The 20,514-nt window shown below is 34.7% G+C and overlaps 1 pseudogene; it reads right to left on the minus strand.

Moving 5' to 3' along the window:
- Window positions 1–12,988: 12,988 nt before the first annotated feature.
- Window positions 12,989–20,314, minus strand: LOC113063633 (alanine--glyoxylate aminotransferase 2, mitochondrial-like; annotated as a pseudogene).
- Between the last annotated feature and the right edge of the window lie 200 nt (window positions 20,315–20,514).

Consider the following 20,514-nt stretch of genomic DNA (forward strand, 5'->3'; position numbering starts at 1 on the left):
ACCCATAGCTGCAGTAACATATTTTGTGTGGGGGTGCTGGGGGGTTTTCAACAAAATCCTAATATTAAACAGCCCAAACACTTATAGATGAGTATTCGAATGAGTATTCGAGACAGAGTTATATGAAAATGAACATATATTTTTGCTTTTGTGTTTTTCTTTAATATTTTTATTATTAAAATGAGTGACTAATTTGCCTAAATATTAACTTATAGAGATAAGGATACTGATGTTACAGTTAAAGTATTTGAACTTGAGTATCTGATAACTGTGTCGCCTGTCTGTCTGTTATTGAGTGATGGCTCCTGTATCCTGTAATCCAGTTTACTTTTTCTGCTTGCTTGACAACATAATTTGAGGGGTGCTTATACTATTTTATACTAGGGTATAAATTTACAGTGTAACATTTCCTTCAAGCAAAACATTTTGAGATTTATTAATTCATTAATATAATTAGCATGACAAGATTTTCCGTAAATCTATAAACTGGGGTCATTATTTAGCAGTTACTTTGCATTGTAGGATTTTCATCCAAGACTTACAAAAAGCAACATCCTGGGGTGAAAAGCACAAATGTGCGATTTTCCCTGAATTACCCTTCCACTCCTTGCAGTTTTATTATTAATGCCAATCAAAACCAGAAGCATTGCATTCTTTATTAGAACGATCTGTTCTGAGGGTGAAAAATCCATTCCGTTAAACAGTCAACACCTACCAATTATGTTCTTTATTTTTCATCAGCGATCTTATCATTCTTCATGGTGTTAGGTGTTTCTGTGATGGTTTCGCAGTTCTGCAGAATTTTATGTTTAATGTCTTCATTCACTTGATCAGGGTCAGAAGCACACTTTAGGTTCTGTTCCACATCTGTGTCACTGGCTAGGAGGGATATAGCCTCATCTCCCTAATTGATCTCTTCTTAAAGATCAATTATGTCATTGGTCGGATCCAGCTGATGAGTTATATTGTATTTTAGGGCCATTGCAGTATTTGCAAAGTTACCAAAAAAAAAGTTTTTGTTCACTCAGCAGTAATCACATCGGTAAACTAAAAAATAATGTATTTGCCAAACATGTTTCTTATCCACTGTGACATTATATTTGATTTTTATTTAAATACAAGTATAAAGGGAAGTCTCAGTTCCTCTTCAGGAACTTGAGCTGCATCGAGAATGTTTGAGGAACGTTCCAGATGCAGCGTCTCGTTCCTTTGAGGAATCAGATACGGCAGCGGCAGTGGCTCAGTGCTTCATGTAGGTTGTCTACAAACCGGAAGGTTGGTGGTTCAATCCCCGGCTTCACCTGGCCTAGTGTCAAGGTGTCCTTGAGCAAGACATCTTACCCCAGCTGCTCCCGACGAGCTGGATGGTGCCTTGAATGGCTGACACCGCAGTCGGTGTGTGAATGGGTGAATATGAGGCAAACTGTAAAGTGCTTTGGATGGCCATGTGGTCTGTTGAAAGCGCTATATAAATGCAGTCCATTTACCATACGTAACCTTAGACAATTTCTAATAGTATAATTTTCTTTCTAATCATTTAAATATTGCATGTCAAAACATTTCTATTGATAAAACTGCAATTTTAGACATTACTTCAAAGAACGATCAGTATCAAATGAAGCACAAATCCAGCATCGAACTGGGCCTTGATTATACACGAAAATCTGTTGCTTCCCTGAAAAGACAAATTGCACCCACGTTTTACATAATGATGGGCTCTTGAGGGAAGCTAAACCAGACTATCTTTCCCTTACAACTAAAAAACACTTCTTTGGAGACATTCTTCCTGAACAAGTACTGTGCAGCACTGGCGAATTAAGCACGTTGATGGGCGCGCTCTTACTCTCACTCTGGTCAATGCATGTGCGGGCATACTCTTCCGGAGTTGTGCCCATATAAGCACTTCCGCCCTTCATTACGTAATGAAAAGCCATGATCAAAAAAAACATTCTGAAACTTGTAAGAAAACTGTAAGTGTGTATTTAGCACAAAAATACTTTTTAATTCATCCAAATTGTTTTTGTTTTTCTTTGGCCAAGCTTAGCATAAGAATCCAACTATAATTAACTCTGAATGCATGAAACAGTATTAGACCTCACCTATAATAGAAAAGCAAAATAAATATTAAGATTTGTAATACAAAGTATTTTTCCAAATATTTGATTATTCTAGTTAACTTTATATTTACTCGTTCATTAGGAATCTATGTCGCACAGGGTGCCTCACATCGGCAATTTACATGTGCCCGATCACAAACTCGCCAGTCTGAACATTAGCCTTAAGTTATAACTAATACTATTTAACAAGTCACCCATGCTAACCATTCTTTAAATAGTAGATATGTTTAGCCCCCTACAGTTAACCAAGTACAACTTAGTTAAAGCTCAAAACAAAAATCAGCGGTTATGTACTATATAGACCCCAATAGTTATATAACTACGTACAACCTTACTAAAGTTGATGCACTGCCATCTTATATGCCCTTATGTATGGGGAGTGTCTTGGAATGCAAATTTAACTCACCATATGTCCTTGGACATGTCTTGTAATTTTCAGAGATGATTGGGGCTCCTGAGTGGGACCCCTAACCTCAGTGTCGACGTAATGTTGAACTTGACTGACTGATAGGGAACTAGTATTTATTTAATGTTTTTTAAATGTCTCTTAAGCTTACCAAGGCTGCATTTATTTGCTAATAAATATTGTGAAATATTGCAATTTGAAATAACTGTGTTCTATTGTTATACAATTTAAAATTGTATTATTTTATTATTTAAAATTGTAAACACTCATGTTTTTCATATTTTTCTACAATTTTTCCATCTTTTCCATCTCATTTTCTTGACCATGTTCTGTCATACTTTTCACATATTTTATTTTTTCAGTCTCGAATCCTTCCACTACTTTACAGCCTTCTTCTTTTTCACGTTCATGTTCTTCTATGTCTCCATCTTGTATTCACTCGCACAGTTTTCTATCATTTTCCGGTTCAGTTCTTTTTCAATCTCATGTTCTTCTTCACATTTATGTATTTCTTTAGTTTCAAATCCTTCCATGCATGTCTCATGCTGTTCTTTTTCACTGTCAAATGCATATACAATTTTTCAATCTTGGTTTGCTTCAATTTTTTTTCTATCAATTTTTTTTCCCTCTTATGTTCTTCCTCAGATTTTTCTACAGTTTTCCCATCTTGCTCATTTTTTTGCCCACATTCTTCCATAATTTTTGCACTCTTAAATTCTTCATTGATTTTCCAGTCTTGTTCTTTTTCACATTCATGTTCTTCCATGATTTTTCTTTTTTTCTTCTCCAAAATGTTCCCATTCAATTTCTTCCACAAATCCCCCAACTTTATCTTCTTCCTCCTCCTTCTCATGTTCTTCCATAATACTTCCTTCTTATTTTTCTTCCCTCTCACAATCTTCCAAAATTTTCCCATCCTGTTCTTTTTCACTTTCATGTTTTTCCATCCCATCTTGTTCTTCCTGTCTTCTGTTTTTCGTCTCTCTGGGTTCAGATGTCTCTTCTCCACATCCCTTCTCTTCTCATCTCTTCTCTTTTTCCTCTGATTGAGAGTGGGAATATCTAGCTCTAATTTCTTCTTCTACATGCTCCCTTTCATCCTGTTCCTGTCATATATAATAGATTAAGAATATAAACGTGCAAACACACACACGCACACACACAGAATACATTTATCATATCAATTTTATTTTCTTCAGTTTCTGGGCCTCTGCCTCCATTTGGGCCTGTATCCTCCTATTAAAAACAAAAAAGTTCACCTTTGACCCTTTGAAATTACTTGTATACTGTGCATGGAAGTATTTGACTGACCTCTGCTCCTTTATTTTCTGTTCATTTTCTCGCTCTATCTATTCCCTTTATCTTCCCTGGAGCAATCGTTCTTTCTCTCTCTGCATCATGTCCTCTGCTGCCCTCCGCTGTTCCACCCTTTTCCTTTCCTCCTCTTTTCTCTGTAAAATACATTAAGAAACTAACCCGTCTAACCTTTGTATTTATTTGTGTTAACTCATTAATGCAAGACACTACAAGCACCAGTGTTTTTTAGTTGAATGAAAATATCTGAAATAAAGTTTTATTTATTACATAAGTTTATTATTACACTTTATCCATCTGAAGATTTTTTTAGATTATTTTTTAAGTGAACCAAGCCAGAAATCTCCATTTCAGTAGCACTTACATATACCAGACTTTACAGTTTTATTTGATTTATATAATTTGAGGGAGGGGTTTGTTCATAAATAGTTTGACTTGAATTTTATTCCTAAAACCTTTTTGATTATTATTATAATTATAAGCAGGGGGAAATTGGGAGTAACGTTAGGTCGTTTAGTTTAGTTTGGTCTTATAAGTTTAAAACGGGGCCGTTGACAAACACTGACTATCTCACATACACACATACAGCATGAGCAAAACCAACTGTGTAGTGGAATATCCGAACATTCTTTTCTTTTCAAGCTATTTCACCATGAGCACGTTTATGCAACATGTACATGTTGAAAATGCACAAGTTATGCTTTCAGTTTGGTATGATGAAGACAGTTTATTATGGAAATGCATGTATTCTGTGTTTTAATAGTGCACATGCTTTTGTCTCTGTTGGGTTTTTACACCTTATACAGGAATGTGTTTGAGACTATCACACAAGAGGAGATGGAGCACTGTAAAAATGAGGAGCAGTTTCCCTCATTTGGAGAGTCTCATAGTGACTATGACACTGTATGTAGACACTGGTACATGCCGTTTTCAACAGAAATATTAAGCACAACTGTTGTGAATCTTGATTGAAAAAAAAATAAGAACCTGTGACAGAATGAAAAATCACCTTTCCTTCACAGGGATAAATTACATTTCAAAATATATTCAAATAGAGAACAGCTATTTTAAACTATAATAAGATTTTACAATATTGCTCTTTTACTGTAATTTGGATCAAATAGATTTAGCTTTGGTCAGAATTGATAGACTTCTCTCGGGAGCATTATAAAATCTTACCAACCTCCAAACTTTTGAAAAGCAATAGTGTACGAGACTCTGACTCTTGATCCGGTTCTTTTTAATGAACCAAAATCACTAAATTCCTTTGAAAATGAAACAAATCTTGAGTCAGAACTAATGTATGTACTGTGAAAGTGTCAATTGATGACGCCACAAAAAAAAGTCTTAAAATCGGTTATAAATTTGTTACCATTTTTTGAGATAGTAGGATGCACACTCTGTTTGTTAGAGAGATATGTAAAGATTGTACTATGTACCATGAAGAGGAAATATGTGAGTGCTAAAACATGGCATCAGGGTTCTTCAGGAGGTCTGGTGCATTTTAGACCTTACAGCCTAATGAGACTGTGGATTATTAACTTAATAGCTAAATGGAACACAAAAGTATTCCATCTGTAAATACTTCTCCAAGCTACTACAGGTAACAGAATGGCACTCTTCCATATCTGAAAACATTTTCAAAAATATTGACCAAAAAATTCACAATAAGGCTCTTAAATGATCTTAACCGTTTCCCCTTCCGGTGTGGCTCATACTTGCTCTTCACCTAATGGATGTTTTTGCCATCAGTGGAGACTGTTCTTCTGGAGACGAAGCAGAAGAACAGAGGATGAATGTACAAGCCTCCTAAAAACTCTTCATCTTGTTTCTGAAAGGATAGAGGAGACAGAAAATCTGTACATAAAATCTAGTCATATAGTATTCTAATTTTCTTTGCGTTTGCGAGTGACCTGAGAAAAGAGCCTTTCAGACAGAGAAATGATCTTGGGACATATCCTTCTTTTAAGGTTCCTCAAGGGAGAGAGCTTTAAGAACAGAAAACACAAAGCGATGTAAGAAACTTTGCTTAGCACACCGTTATCTATGTGTTTCTGTGGAATGTGTGCCAGCGCGCGTTCTTAATGTTATCAGATTGAGCCAACTTTCATGTGGATATAATTGTTTTTTTCAACATTAACATGATGTGAGACAGTATAAACACAATAAACATCAGCCAACTCGAGTGCATGTACATTCTGTACTGTAATTGGCACGGTCTGCTTTATTATTTTCTGTTTGCTCTGGTTTGAGCTTTAATGTTTTAAACCAAAAGAAAGCCTTAAGTTATAACGCAATGTGGTAGAATGCAATGTGTTGTGTGTGTGTGTGTGTGTGTTTATAAACACGCTTATATATATTAATATATTTTAATATTACAACAATATGTAGTTTTGCTTTTTTGCTATTTTGCCATATTGATTGTGTGTCATTAGGCTGGTGGAAGACTATCAGGTCAGAGCTGGAGAAAGAACTGCAGTAGATTGAAGCACAGTACGGTCAAGAGTTTAGTGATGCATGCATCAGAGAGTGAAGAGGACGAGGAGGAGGGTGAAAACGGCAGGAGAGGGCAAATGTGGACAGGGGAGGTGAGCTCTGATGTCGTGCTCAAATAAACTTGAGTGGTCTCTTGGTAGAGAAGGTCAGAGGTGCAGGGCCAGTCAAGGGTTCAGCACACATTTGATCATCGTGAGACTGAAAAACAAAGTTTAGGAGGTTTAATAACATATCCGATAAAGCGTGAGTGAAAAGAGCACCCACATACACTGCACTGAAACTTTCCCTGCACACCCTCTGTCACTTCACAGATTTCATTTCATTTTTAGACTTCAAGTCATTAAAAACATCATATAATGCTTGTATGCTTATATGCTAATTATTTTTTTAATAAAGTGCAAATAGTAATATTGTGAAATATAATAATTTAAGACTGTTTTCCATTTTAATACATTTTAAAATGTAATTTGAATTTTTAGCACCATTACTGCAGTCTTCAGTGTCACATGATCCTTCAGAAATCATTCTAATATGCTTTTGCTTTGATCAATGTTTAAAAACAGTTGTGCTGCTTAAAACTTTTGTGAAAACCATGATACGTTGTTTTCAGTGTTATTTTGTGAATAGAACGTTCAGAAGAACAGCCTTTTTTTGTAACCAGTTTAAAATCAGTTTATGCATTCTTGCTAAATTATTTTTCTTTCTTTTTTCACAACAAATAAAATCTTACTGATCCAACTTCTAAACAGTAATATATATATATACACTCTAAAAACTGCTGGGTTGAAAACAACCCAATTTGGGTTATTTTGACAACCCAGCGCTGGGTCAAAAAGGGACGAACCCAGCGCTGGGTTGTTTTAACCCAACCAGTTGGGTTATCATATTTAACCCAGCCTGCTGGGTTGCCTTTTTTATGGTTTAAAATGACTATATTGCAGGGTATAAAAAACAGAGCGGGTGTTTTTTTTATCACTGTATTTCAGAAGGAAAACTACTGTATTTAGAAAATGTTCTATATCATTTCGCATATGCTTGATAAGGCAGCGTTTGTGAGCTCAGCACCGCTCTGCAGCCGTTACCGGAGAAACCTACCTCTCCCGCTCCTAGCGCCTCCTGCTGGCAGAAAATAAACCCACAGAGTGCAGCCATGTGGGGAAACAATGCATTTCTACGTTAAAATTAACCCAAATTGAGCTAGGCATTAAACCTACAAATGTTGTTCATTTTAAATATCACTTTTACACACAAATAATAATTACCAAAAGGAAAATATTTATTAAAAACAAGAGAAAAGTCAAAAAGTAACATGTTAGAAGAAATGCAGAAAAGGATGGCATTAACAGCAACAGAGTTCATAAAGCATTGAACATTTGATGAATATAACTTAAGATCAAATTGGACTTTGTTCAATTGTATATATTGTATAAAAATATACGAAAACACATACAATAAATTTACAATCACAACATTAACTTTGATATTATAACCTTTAACAGACGCATGTGTGTGTGTGTGTGTGTGGGGGTGTGTGTGTGAAAGAATGTGAGCAGGTGTATGAATGACAGAGTGTAAACTTTTCTACTAAACAACACAGAAAAAGCATTTAACTTTTTTTTTTTTAACAAATTATACACTTACAGTTTGTTTCATTGTCCATGAATACAGATCATGCATCACGGTCAATTTTCATGATCTCTTTAGCATAACTGATGTAATCATGAAGAAACCCCATCAGCACATGTGACATCTTCTACATCATCCAGGGCAGCGTCCTCCTTTAAAACCACTGCTGTTTAGGGGAAAGAAGATTCTCCTCTCTGACCAGCATTCATCCCAGTCACCGCCTGTTCTTCATCAGTGGCCTAAGAGAAACACATTTGAAAAAAATTAAACATTTAATTAAACTATCCATTTTCAGGTAGAGGTGCATTCACATCCGTAACAATAGGTAAATAATCGGTTTTAAAGTTTCAACACTTTGTGCGGTTGTTTAATGTGTAACCACAGCGCTCATGAAGTCTATAATGGCAGCACTAGTGTCAGGACAGGTGATATTGTTTGAATAAATATTGCTTTCAGAAAGCTTCTTTACTGAAACATTAAAACAGACATGACATTCACATACCTCACAATATTCATGTACATGGAGGGCTGCTCTTCAAACCGTTAGTTCACCAAATAATTAAAATGTTTATAATTTACTCTCCCCATGTTTTTCCAGACTCATACAAACTCGGTTCATTTTTTGGAAAACATATGAATATATTTTATATTCTCTTTTTGTGTCCTCCATTGCTGGTCTGGGAGACCAATATTTTATTTTGAACATACATGTTTGCTATCATATAATTTAAGATGTATTCATATATAAATATCAGAATTTACTTCTACAATAACTCTATATTTATGAAGCTTGAAAATACTGATTATCTAAACTATAAATGGATTAACAAATATTATGAGAAAAATAAAAATATATTAATTTATGTTGTAAAGACAGACAAAAGTCTTATAGGTTTGGAATGACTTGAGGGCAAGTAAATGATTTTTTGTGTGAACTTTACCTCTAAGAGCGCAGACCAAGAATAATGACTCTCCAAATCAGACAACTCCAAAGTTGGTTTGATTTCTGCAATAAAAAACACAGACATCAATGGTTTTAATGAAATGAGCACGTAATCACACTGTTGTTGCATCAAAATGCTGATAGCATTAAATTATGAAGTTTACTTGCCTTAAACGATATTTCCCTCTCTTCAGAAGAAGCTGAGAAAACCACCTCCTCACACAAGCAGACTTGTGTGTCCTTAACTCCAGTTAGTTTGAGTTCTGCAAAGAGGGGCATCAATGGTTTCAATAAAATATTAACATATACATACATACATACATATATATATAAAATCACACTGTTTTTGCATCAAAATGTGAAGTAAACTGGCAGGAGACAACAGAAAAATTTATTTTCTAAAAATAACTTACATAAAATCTCAAGGGAATGATGATCTCCCATGTCTCTTGCTTTTAACATCTACAAAAACAAATATTATTTTACTCTTAGTAAAACACAACAACAGCTGATAACATGAAATTATGAAGTTTACTTGCCTTAAACGATATTTCCCTCTCTTCAGAAGAAGCTGAGAAAACCACCTCCTCACACAAGCAGACTTGTGTGTCCTTAACTGCAGTTAGTTTGAGTTCTGCAAAGAGGGGCATCAATGGTTTCAATAAAATATTAACATATACATACATATATATATAAAATCACACTGTTTTTGCATCAAAATGTGAAGTTAACAGGCAGGACACAACAGAAACATTAATTTTCAAAAAAAAAAAAAAGTAATAATAATTTAACTTACATCAGTCTAAAAAGAATGAAGTTATCTTGTCTCTGGATTTCAACATCTAAAAAAAACACACACATTATTTTAGTCTTAGTAAAAATAAAGATAACTTGATGTTATTCTGAAGTTTACTCTCCTTAAACCGTCTGTCCCTCTCTTCAGAAGAACACCTCCTCCTCATCCTCACACAGGTCTGTGACTCCTCACACAAACAGCTTCTGTGTCTTTAACTCTCAGCGCGAGGACAATGAAGACAGGAGCTGGACAAGTCTGAAACATTACATGTAAAACATACTTTTAACAGTTACCACTTCAACAGCCTCAAAATAATTATGCTAGTCTTTACTACACAATGCCGTTTCCTTTAGGAGACAAACATACATTCAGTTTAACCGCGAAAAAAAAAGACAAATTCAAATGAGCGTAACCGTGACCATAACCGTCTGTTAACGCCTCAAAAAGTACAGATAATGTAAAATCTTATGTAAATATGACAAAATACATTCACAGACGTTATATTAAAAGTACATCCTCCGTTCAGTAACGTTACATGAGGCAGTTAAGACCTCCGTGTCCGAGGCGAAAACCGCGTCCGTTTTTTTTATATAACGTTAGATATAACGTTAAGCTCCTTTGTTTCCGCCTTTCATACAACCGGGTAAACAATAAAAGATAACTTTACATTTTGAATATTTAACGTTACTTACCATAGTCTTTCACTCGCTTCTCGCTTCTATCACGCTGAGAAAATGGCGGCTGCTCGCACTGGAGAGACGTACGATTTTGACGTGACGTGCGTGCTCTCCTTCACGTCCGCGTCCTCAACCCACCCCGCTGGGTTAAAAAAGATAGTTATTTTCAACCCAAACTTGGGTTAAAACATCCCAAAATCCTACCCAACGGCCTCAACCCAGCAGTTGGGTTGAAAAAACAACCCAGCGTTTTTTAGAGTGTATATATATATATATATAAAACTAATGATCTGATAAGTTAACATTAATGTAGACATTTGCATGTTAAAGCAAATATGTATTTGTTCTTCAAAGTGTTGTTTTTCTGCTTTAGCCTAACATATGTTTTTTATTTTTTATAATCTTTAACGAACAGCATGTTTATACACTGATGACTTCCTTTTAATGCTGCATTACAATTTGTTTTCTCACACATCAGTATGAAAAACCATGAGAAGTCGAAGAAACACAGAGATTGTGGAATTGCTACGGCAACAACTGGAGGAAGAAGAAAAGACGCAGAGTCAGAACTCTGCCGAGAGAGAGGAGGAAGAGGATGATGATGATGAACTCGATGAAACACAGAGACAAAAGTAAAACATGCCTGTCAGCCCTTGCGATGTTCTCGTCGAGTATAATTTGCAACTTTTGTGGTATTTCACAACAGATCTATGATGTCTAAAATGTAAAGTGTATTATTTTAAAGTGAATATTTATAATACATATGATTATTAATGTAAATAAATAAAAAGATAAATCTCCTTGTTTAAAATCATTACACCTTGCACAAGATTTTCATATTGTATTCAAGGATAAGAGCATCGAGGCTTTATTGACCGTTCCTGTCCACTGATTGGTTCGTTTGATTGCAGATTAAGAAAAAGAAACGTCAGCAGAAAAACATAAATGTAAGAAACTAAAATCCAACCTCCAAACCCTTAAGCATTTTAATTGACTAGATTTAGCTCTTATCCAATAAAATTGAGTTTTCTAATGTGGTTGTTCTGCAGAATCTTCCACAAAAGCAAAAGATAGACAGTCCAGTCCCGCAGTTCACAGAAGAGGGTCAAATCCTCTGTATACTTATGTGAATTGAAATTAACTCTTAATGCCACCTTTTACAGCTCTGCAAAGACAAAAGGGAAGGAAGACGGAAAAGACTCTAAAAAGAACAGCAAACCACACGGAGGTGTGGAAGTTGCACAGAGGTGTGTACTGTACCTTTGTTAATATATAATATAATATAATCATAATAACGTGAGCCAACAGCCACTCCTCTGTTGCGTTACAGACGTTATATAATCATCATCATCCAGACATAAACAACTTCATGTGACTTAATAGTGTGATTTCCTATTACAACTGGGATTGAGTAATACAGTACGTGTGTATACAACAGCTTTATTTATTCTGATTCCTGATTGGTGTAAACAAGCAAAGCAAACAATAGCAATTTTGCTTTTTTAAAATAATTGTTGTTTTATTTAGTTATCATGATATTAATACTTAATTAATACTCCATTGGATGTTTTGAACATGCTGTTTTCAACAAAATTTCACAGAGGTTTCATTTAGTTGGAAATAGTTTTGGAACACAAAAGTCTTTGTTTGGAGAAATGCGCTATGAACCGCAAAATCTCACAACAGTGTTATTATTAGTGATTAGAAAAAATGGGTTTATGGGAGTATAATGGGTCAGCCGTGGAATAAAAAGGCTTAGTGTTATGCAAAACAATACCATAGGATTTCCAGGAAAAGATCTCAAAAACAATCAGAACAAAAAACAACAGATACTTATTTAATATACCGTTGCTTTCTTTACAGAACCTTTTGGTGCAATCCGAAAAAGGCACAAGATCACTCTCATTGACCATTTCCTTGTCTGTTCCCTGCTTGTGGAATGACCTGCCTGGCTCAATCTATCTTTAGCCATTTGAAAAAAGAAAAGAAACCTTTTTTTGTCAACACTTGACCCATTGATATTAGCACTTACTTTTTTAATAAAACTTATTTACCTGTTTTATCTTAACTTGTTACTTATATTTTAGAAGAGAAAATCCTTGCTACGTCCATAACTGGGACTTGTCACAACACAAGCATACTTTTGGCCTCATAATGATTTGATTGCTCCTATTGTTCTCATTTGTAAGTCGCTTTAGAGATAAGGGTCTGTTAAATGGTTAAATTTAAAGGATAATCTTCACATTTCAGCTTTTAAACCATAATAAATCAAATGGATGAGTCTAAAGTATCATATTATTACTCTATTAATTCAATTCTTAACTGTTTAGATTTTTATAATGCATTATCTTCTTGTAGATCCAGTAGTTCACATTTACAACTCTGCGTTTTTGCAACATAAAAACATGAGTTGATATTTACATTGGTCCGAACAAAAACAGCAGAAGAGCTATGCACATTCATTCTCTGCCATTCTGTGTGCTCATTAGGGAGTGTGAGTGTGAAATTGTGTTATTTTGGTGGTCTTTAGATGAACTGCCCAGACCTTTTATGTAATGTATAACTCTCCAGATGAAATATGAGCCAATGTGTCTTTATCACGTTCTGCATGTCTTATCTTCTTTCAATGTAGTTTTGCACTGCCTGGTTGAATACAGCAAGGAAAAGTCTGTGTCGTCTTAGGTTATGCACGTAGGAGGCTTGATCCTGAAAGTCTGGAAAAGAACAGGTGAGAGGCAAAAGCATTTCATGAAAAAGTAGGATGAGCAAGACTAAGATTCATAGATTTAAATATGAGCTTTAAAATTACATTCTTAAATGGTGTCAGATATAGCCACCAAAACGGCATAATTTGACCAAATTCACCTAAAAAAAGCACCTTTTTTTAAACTGTATTTTATATTACTAATATATACAAAAATAAAGTTAAACAAAGTATTTTTTATGTATTTTTTAAGTAAATTTAAAATATATAATGTAGTTTTTATAGTATTTAAAAATATATAAATGATAACATTTGTTTATTTTACTGTAGTTTTTCCACACATTTTTTATTTATATACACATTTTATAATACTAAAATAATAAAAATTTGTTATAAGTTATTAAATGTTTCTAAAATATATAAATTAAATGTATTAATATAATATAAATAATGATTAATTAATAAAAATGAATGTGTATATTTTACTGTAGTTTTTTTACTTAACATGTTTAAAATATAAAAAAATATATATTTACTAAGAATAATTGTATATTTACTAATATAAACTAAATTTTATTTGTTTAAAGTCTTATATATTTTGTTCAAAGTTTTTTTAAATGCATCTTATTGTAATTATTATTATTATTATTTTTTAAACAACAGTCTTTATCGGTTCCTTTAAGTGTACATTCAGTGCTTACTGTGACTACTTCCATGAGTTAAGACAAGAAAAATTCCTGAGGCATTGACTGTCCATGCCACTACAGGACTGAAGTGAATCCCTGAAATACCTTTCCCATTGCACAACATCCCCACACACCCTATGCATTCATATTCCACCTTTGCAAGAATCACCTTACACATGGCCTTTCAGATAGCCCTCACCTACCTGTCCATACAGCCCCCCTTTTCCGATCAGTACACCCATGTCTTTAGTGTCCTCGAAGATCTCAGCCATGGCCTCAGAAGGGAGTGGGTCCCTGCTGGCCTAAACATGGGTTTGAGACAGCTCTCAGTGGGGTTTTAGGAGAACAATTTCAGCTATGCTTTCGGAGAAAACAAGCTTTGATTGGAAAAATCTTTTTTTTATTTTTTTTTTTTTTTTATCTGATTGAATTTCCAGTCTAAATCACAGTGAAATCTGCTGAAAGCTCACTGTGTGTGTCTCATTTCTCAGACAGAGAGTGGATTGTGCCCTGAGAATGTTCATACATGTCTCATTCCTCTCTGTTCTAGTTACTGTATAACACATCTTCAAGCTTATTTCCTGTGATGAAAATGACATACACTCACAAAAACAGTCTGAATCATTAACTATTCCGTCTGGAGCTAAACTAACTCCTACGCGTGACTCTTCTCATACCTCAAGATCAAGAAACCTGACTGTTCTGCAAATAAAGTTTAATGAAGTGGATGCACAACAATGATTTCTGAACTGTGCAAAATCCTGAGGTGTCATTACACCTACTGTATATGCCTCGGGGGTGAGTAAAACGCAGTCTAATTTTCATTTTTGGGTGAACTAACCTTTTATTATGCACAGAATAGGATAATAACATATTTAGACTTTTAAAACCAAAGTCTTTTTCAAGTTAAAATACATGTTTATGGTTTTCCTGAATTTTCTTCTGTTCTCATGCTAGAAGAACAGCTGCTTCTGTCTGTGCTCCGTGAACTTACGGTGGGTATAGAAAATAATCGCCCCTTGCTTTGCAGCCTGAAATGAAGACGGACACAGATTTTGTTTTAATCAGCTGTATTTGCTTGGTGCAACTTATAACATCCAGGTGAATGATATAAAACCATCATGGAAAAAGGATCAGCTCCCTCCTAAAAAATGACATGTAAACTCAATCAGGTGTAGCTAATCACCTTCTCAATGGCACACCAAGCCATTTGACTTTGAATTGTGATCAGCATGAAAAGAGCATTCCTGGATCATTTCGGTCCTTGGTAGCGCAACTGAGTTAACCTCTTTGTGACGAGGCACTGTCAAAGTGTCTCCGGTTTAAATTTGTGGACAGGCACAAGTCGGGAGATGGATACAACATTTTTTCAAAGGCTTTATCAAAGCCTAGAAGCACAGACAAGTCTATTATTAAGAACTAGAAGTGGAAGGTATTTGGTACAACTCCCTGGATCAGGATGTCACTCCAAACTGGTAGAAAGAGCCGGAGGAAACTGGTCAGAGAGGGGACCAAGAGGCCTTCAGCAACTCTGAAGTGTGGTCATTGTGTGCATTTGATAACATTTTCACACATTCTCCACAAATGTGGCTTGTACGGGAGGGTTGCAAAAAAAAAAAACGAGTGACAATCACGCATTGGACCTGTCGGCGATTCATATCCTGCTGTGTGAAATGAGTTCTGACTGAAAACTGCATCAGCGATGACCTACAGCCAATGAGAGAGCAAGATAAAGGCCAGAGAAGTTCAGGGAGGTGTTATTTCCTTATCACTTCTCATGTGCGTTTGGTCTGTGGACCAGACAGAGTTGTCTGAGATTCTCATCATTCTAAGAAAAAAATATTTGCTAGATATAAACTTACAGTTCTGAGGAAAAAGGAAGAATTGTGAGAGAAAATCACAACTGTAAGAGGAAAAAGCAACAATTAACTTTTATATTTTTCATGATGAGAGTTCAAAATGTGAGAGAGAAACACTGAATTTTGTGAAAATTCCCAGCTATAGACTAAGATTGATAGAAGAATGTCTGAATTGTGATGTAACATGTTGCAATTACTTTTTTATTTTCATCCTGTGATTGATCAGATCAGTATAATATGAATGAACGTTACATCTGTTAACTTTAATGTCTGCTTCTTTCACCTTGTCTTTGACCATCTCCACCCCGATCTGAAGCCCCTTTCCTCTCACGTCACCGATGATTTCGTACTTGTCTCTGAGTTTGGCCAGTTCAGTCAGCAGGTACGTCCCCACTTCAGCACTGTTCTCCTGCATCTTGTCCTCTATTATTGTCTAAAAGCAATATACAGCATTTCATTATTAGTATTAAGTACTATAAGCTATAATAAATTATTCAATATGGTGAATAAAACTGCACTTAATCCAATTATTAAAAACTTGCACAAATTACAAGCAAGTAACAAGTGGAGTAAATCAGAAACTGCAGTTCCCTTTTTTATTTTTATTGTAAACCATTGATACTTTGTTTTAATATAATAAATAATATTATGCATTCCCTGTTGTTTAGACCAATGTAAATGTACACAATCATAAAAAATAAAATGATCTCTGCTTACATCTCGCACTGATGAGGAGACTGCACAGGCCATTGGGTTTCCTCCAAACGTGTTGAAATGAAGCCCCCTTGACCTGGCAATCTCTGAGAAAAAAAAAAAAAAAAAAGTTCTGGAAACAATATGCATGCAACCCGCTCACAAGACTTATTCATTGGGAGTTTTATTCATTTGGCACTAGTTTAGGCATTAGATGCACTCATATTTTTAGACCTTATTATATATTAAATTGATCTACTCAGGTTTTGTCCCTGACCCACACTTTCTATTCACTCTCTCTCTGTCACAGCTTCTCACAGGATAAAGAGAAAACAGTGAGAGCCAGAGGAACATAATTAGAGTGAATGGAAAAAAGCCTAATATAAGCAGCGGCCCTCCAGTAGTTTTTTAAAGTTCAAGTGTGTAGGACTAATGGGGAATTTGAACTCCTTACCTGATCCACGTGTGTGTTTTTGTGTGAGAGTTGAATGTGACCCTGTGGTACCTCATTTGAAGCATTATCTCAGACCTAGTTTACAATGAATACTGTAACTATTCACTCAACTCAAAATGTAATGCAATTCACAATATGAATTTCTCACAATAATAATAATAAAAAAAACAGTGGTCTTACTTTAGCGCTGTGAAATTATGCTACATAAAACTTCATAAACCGCCAACTGGATGCATGAGAATCCAAATGCACTCAGCAGGTGGCGTTTTTGGAAGAGCAGCATTTACTTGGTTACTGCTGTAACAAAGCAGCTTATAAACACTACTTTAAAAAGCATTGTACGTAGATAAGATGAAAAGGAAATACCATCTAAACTTTTCTGAAGACAGTTCCCCTCCGATATTATTCGTATAAACCCCGCCCCCACTGTATCGCGATCCAAGCAGCACCTAAACCGACTTGATTCGTCAAATATTTTAATCGATTTTCAACCAGTTCAGTGTGCGTTATTAAATCCTTAATATGTGACGCATTCTAATTTACACAAATTCAAAGGTTTTGAAGGTAACAAACTTATTTTTTTATTCTCATTATTAATTCCAACGTATTTTTCCCATGAGAGTGGGATTTAAGTTATTAAAATTAAACGTTTTTTTTTTAAAGTTATGTGCCAAGGTAACGATTCTAAATGTCATGTTAAGTTTTTCAACTAATAATTACATGACTTTTCATAAATGTATTTATTTCATATTTATTTATACAGATTTATTTTAATTAATGAAAAGGATTTTTTATTTAGGTTTAATTAACAATAACAGCACTGCAATGTAGGTACAAAAATTAAGATCGACAGGGTTTGATAGATTTGTGTATGAGGACAAACACAAACATTGTTTAGCTACTAGTGTGTCGAACTTTTGTGTCAAATGTTCTTATTTATATAAAGAATATCCGGCTGCATTTAATGAGCGCAGAGCTAACAGTAAATGAAACACTGCTACTCAAGCAGAGCTTTTTAAAATCACAAAGCATATTAAAAGCTTTAAAAAAAAAAGATCTAAATTAGAATTAGAAGATAATTTTGTTCTTAGAATAATTCTGTTGAGTGCAATGTGGGACTTTTGAGTAAAGCTCCCCACTGGGTTCATAGTGCTGATTCATTCTGCTTCCTGTTTGACCGTTCTCTTCCAGCACAGTTTCTCATTAAGACTCATTTATACACCTCCAGGTTTAAATGCAGCTAATATAATCAATGAACACACACTTGCAGCCACAGACAGCTTGATTAAGCAAGTCACACAATAAGCTCATCTAAATTTCCCTCTAGCCTCACCTGCTGTGGTCACTACAGCCCCCATCGGGAAGCCGTTTGCTATGCCCTTTGCCATGGTAACTATTTCTGGAAAAGCATTATGTCCTTGGAAACCCCAAAAGTGGCTTCCTGTGCAGCCAAAGCCAATCTGGACCTAAGAGAACCAAAAACATCTGCACTCATTTTATTCTGTAATCACACAAGCATTTGCATATTACAAAGCCTTAAACAAACAAACAAAAAAAAAAGATCATATTTTGAAAGTATTTTTTTTGTGTAAGAATATTTAAACAAACAAACAAAAAAATATGTACCTTTAAAATATCTTTGTTATTTTCTTAGTTGACCAAAAGTTACAATGTTTTTTTTATTTATTTTTATACAAAACTTGATTAAAACTGTGAAGTAATCAATATTGTTTGCATATGTCATACTGTTTCATATTCTTTAAAAAAATTAAATAATGGGCAGTATGCACCAAATACAATGTTGTCACATGATCATTTCATGTTGCATTTTAATGAAGAGAGCAGCATATAGTTATCATCTTAAAAATAAACAATTAATAACAGTTATTTTGCATATTTAATTTTGTGTAAAAATGTCTAAGGATTCGTTTATACGAAACCAGTGTTTTAAAAACAGAAATGTTTTTCCTTTACATTTTTTGATTACAAGTGACAACATTGTTAAAACGATGCCCATTCACATAGATCCATGGAAATGACTTAAAACATTGTATTACGCATGCCAGGCCGGTAGTTGGCGATGTCACTTTGAAAAGAAAAGGCCTGTTCACAGCAAAAACGATAACTATAAAGATAACTAAAAGAGTACTATATTAGCGTCCACACCAGTGGACAATATAAGTCTCTTTATTCCAAGCACACGCTCGTCTGCCACTTTAAATTATCGAGTGCACAGTATTGAATCTGATTGGCTGTCAATGTTTTTTATCTTTTGTAAGCTACAAAGAAAACTCCTGAAAATGATTCCAACGATACATTTCTCTGTGCCTTTATCATTATAGCTGTGGTGTGAAAGATCGTTCTTCTTTAATATTGAGAAAGACTTTTGAATCATTGATTACATGTGAAATTTTCAAGAAGAAACAGTTTTACTTTTTTTTTCAGATTTATTTATAGGTAGGCAATTTTACAGCACTACGCCATTCACACAGTTTTATATTAGGCTGTAGAATTGATAATAGAGTATTACCTTTATATAAAAATAGTTGAAGTCTATGATATGTCCTCATTAAGCTAGTGTATGTGTGTTTGTACCTGGGGAGCAGCTGCATTCTCAGATGGTTTGAACTGAGGAGTCTCCCCAGAGGGCCCTGAACACATGCGGACACATGGTCTACAGTGAACACAACCCATATAGGATCAAAAATTATATATTAAAGATATGCAAGAAAAAAATTCCACGGCTCAAACACATACTATTATAATATGCTTTTCAAATATGATAGTGGAAAATGTGTAGATACTGAAAAATGACTTTTCTTATTCTTTATTATAGCTTGTTTTCCATTACTTGAGAAATAGGCTTAATTTTTTTTTTTATCCTATTGGAAAAAAATCATAAACCTTAAATGTTATTCTTAAACTATTAAAATACTATTTGCAATTAAGAAATTGTTTTACTTAATTCAGTATATATTAAAGCCTTTCACAAGTTTGGTTTACAATATTCATATTTTAAAGCTTTAAAAAAAATACCTTTTTAATTTGCAAAAGCACTCAAATCATTAAACAAAATGCTGAAATAAAATAAAACTAAAACTTGTTATTCAAACCTCATGAGGTCTGACAGTAATTGTTACTTTTGTATTAAACGAAAACACCAACATAGGTTATGATGTTTCCTCTTCTAATGTGATTTGTGGACTTGACCCAGAGGAATATTACATTATAAAGCAGGTAGCAGACAGGAGAGATGTGTGGGTGCGAGACGTACATTATGGCAGCCCATAGTAGTGGGGATGTGATATTTGTACCGTGTGTTAGATGTCAGACCCATCGCTTGTGGACTGCCACCATGATATGAACCCCTGAGCACACATACACAAATGATGCCGTGATAATCTAAGGCTGTGCAGGGCTGCTTGATCTGTCAGAAACAGCTTTCCCAAGAACTCACCATCTTCTATTTGTTCAAAAATGGGCAAATAAGGTAAATCACCTCAGTGTGATGACGTCAAAGTTTCCTGTGTGAAGCTTTGCCATTAGTACTGCAAGGTCATTAGTGTCCGAGCCACTGTTGTTGAAACAGACAACCTAGAAATGAAGACCATTATGATATTAATGCTAAACCACAAAAGGCTATCTCCACGTGTTTGAGTTTGGTTATCTTTTTCCATGTTTTTGAAAGAAGTCTCTTTTGCTGTATTTTTGTACTCAATACTAGTTAGGGGCTCCGTTTGCTT

This window comes from Carassius auratus, chromosome 46 (assembly GCF_003368295.1).
Source record: "Carassius auratus strain Wakin chromosome 46, ASM336829v1, whole genome shotgun sequence".
Taxonomy (NCBI): domain Eukaryota; kingdom Metazoa; phylum Chordata; class Actinopteri; order Cypriniformes; family Cyprinidae; genus Carassius; species Carassius auratus.